Genomic DNA, 2,583 nt, shown 5'->3' with positions numbered 1-2,583 from the left:
CCTCCCTCCTTCCTCAAAACACACGCACGCACACACACACACACACACACACACACGCACACACACACACACACACACACACACACACACACACACACACACACACACATCAGAGAGAGTGAAAATGGGCGGTTGGGTGTGTGTTTTAATGGTGTGATATATTGGTAACATGACTCAATTATGCACCAAACCACATTTTGTCATATTGAAATGTGACCACATGTAATAAACTATGACCACAGTACAGCCTACAAATAATTCATCCAGAGATATTAAAAAAAATCTTTCAATGTTTGTGGGTGTGACGCCTACTTGTTTTTGTAAAGTAGCCCACGATTTGATAAAGCCAATTGGTCCCCACAGAGTTCAAAATTTTCACGTTAGCCACCAAAAAGTCAAGATAAGGAAACAGGAAACAGATACAGACGTGTATATGTAGGCCAGTATGTAACTGAGCAAGATTATCTAGATTTACCTCATAATAACCCTGCCATTGTCATCTTCCCTCAGATTTCAGCTTCAGATTTCAGATGAATAAATGAAAAAGTCACTGTAATCAGTTGTAAATGCATGCAGTGCTGAGAAAGTAAAGTAAAAAATATCAAACATTTGTTGAATTAAGCTCCTCTTATGTCTGATAGGATGTGTGTGCCTCTCAGGGCTGGTTTTAGCCTGCTATATTAGGGCGGGCTGGTGTGGTGTGGCTGTGTGTTTGGATGGGTTAAGATTAATTTCTCCATGGGGATTAATAAAGTGGTATTCTGCTTTATTCTATTCAAATTTATAAAGAACAATTTGAAGCTTAGAAATTGGGAGGTAGTGAAGCAGCGGTTTTCTGCTGCCCTGTGTTTTGAGTCAGTGCAGGGCAGATTGATTTACCCTAAAATAATAATAAAAAATCCTTAATCCATATTTTAACATAATCAACTCCATAACATTTCTTTTCACTGGATGAGTTTAGTTCTCAAATAAAATTAAAACCTAATCCAGTGAGATTTCTCACCATTACAATGAGACTTCTCTCGCCAATATATACAAAAACAGAAGAATAAATCATTACAGTATGGAGAAGGAACTCTCACATCATGCTGAAGACCCACCAATTACCAGGGTTGTTACATACAATTTATACAAAAAAAACTTCCTTATACTCCTGCAGGTGTTTACACACAGTGGTCAAGTCTGTGTTATTTGAATATTTCTTGACCAGCATTGGTTTTGCAACAAGAATTTCATTTTTCATATCTACATTGTCTGCTGCAGTGCCAGCAAGCACATGCAGAGGGCGCAACAAGGTGGAATCTAGAAATGCATTAGATTTGGGCACAAGACTGGATGTGGCTCGCATTAGACCGTCATTCTTCTTTGAAAATGTGTTTTCCATCTCTAAAATGGCCCTGTCAAGGATCTTTTCAGAGACTGACAGGGGGTGATGGTGGGATCATCAGAATCTGGATGACCCACAGTTGAGAGCACAACACTTTTTGTTTGTATTTATTGATTTATTGATTTTATTTCCCCATCCAGTGGGGGAAAGTAGGACACATCCTGTGTCCAGCAGTTAAACTTCTGAAATGAAAAATATTTGCATATTAATAGATTCTGTGATTTTTAATGAGGGAGAAAGAGCTGATGTCATCTTAAGGACACGTTATTGCTCCAAGCAGAGTTTACATGTCTGGAGGGGATATTAAAAAAAGATGTATAATACATCACAATACATTATACTTCATCAAAGAATATAAATGATTTGTGAAAATGTGTATTTGTGCTAATATAGGCAAGACATATGTGCAAAAATGAGTGCAGTCACTGCAACTCTTAAATCCTTATTGAGGGTTGAACAGTAACTTGTTAAAAGTCACTGATGAACAGCAGAAACAGGGAGCTATAATGGTTGTATGTATGTATGTATGTATACATTCACATGCTATACATACATGTAGCCTATAAAATAGAATTAAAACCAATATTGTGATGTAGGAGACTATGTAAAATAAAATACAGTAAATGTAATCCAATAAAATATGTTATGAAATATGTTACAAGTACTAGTACTAAGCTACAACTACTAGCCTACTTCTATTACTACTACTACCACTACTAGTAATACTAAAACTAATAATAATAATAATAATAATAATAATAATAATAATAATAATAATAATGATGATTATGATTATTATACCTAAATAAATGATATAACATTTTGTAAATGTAATCACTCCCCATGCCTAATCTTAAATTACGTAGCTTGTTATCTTGTTTGTTCATATATTTATCAACATTTGCACCACAGCGCCAGACCGGCTGTTTTCCCAACAGATTTGAGACTCATAAATAGCCAGCACTAGAGTGAGGTGTAACATATTTATACAATGTGTCATGATTGCCACCCATGCAAATCAGCAGCGGTGGCATCGGAAATGGACTGTACCAACTAGGAGGGCAGGGACGCCGGAGAAACCTCAGCAGCGTTTCTATCTTTTAAAAAAAAATCTAAAATCTCCGCTGATAAGAATTTTGTCGATATTAAATGTCCAAACAGGAAGACAGTGTATTTAATAGTCGAGGAAGAGTGTG

This window comes from Thunnus thynnus, chromosome 8, assembly GCF_963924715.1.
Source record: "Thunnus thynnus chromosome 8, fThuThy2.1, whole genome shotgun sequence".
In the NCBI taxonomy this organism is placed as follows: domain Eukaryota; kingdom Metazoa; phylum Chordata; class Actinopteri; order Scombriformes; family Scombridae; genus Thunnus; species Thunnus thynnus.
This window is presented reverse-complemented; position numbering follows the sequence as displayed.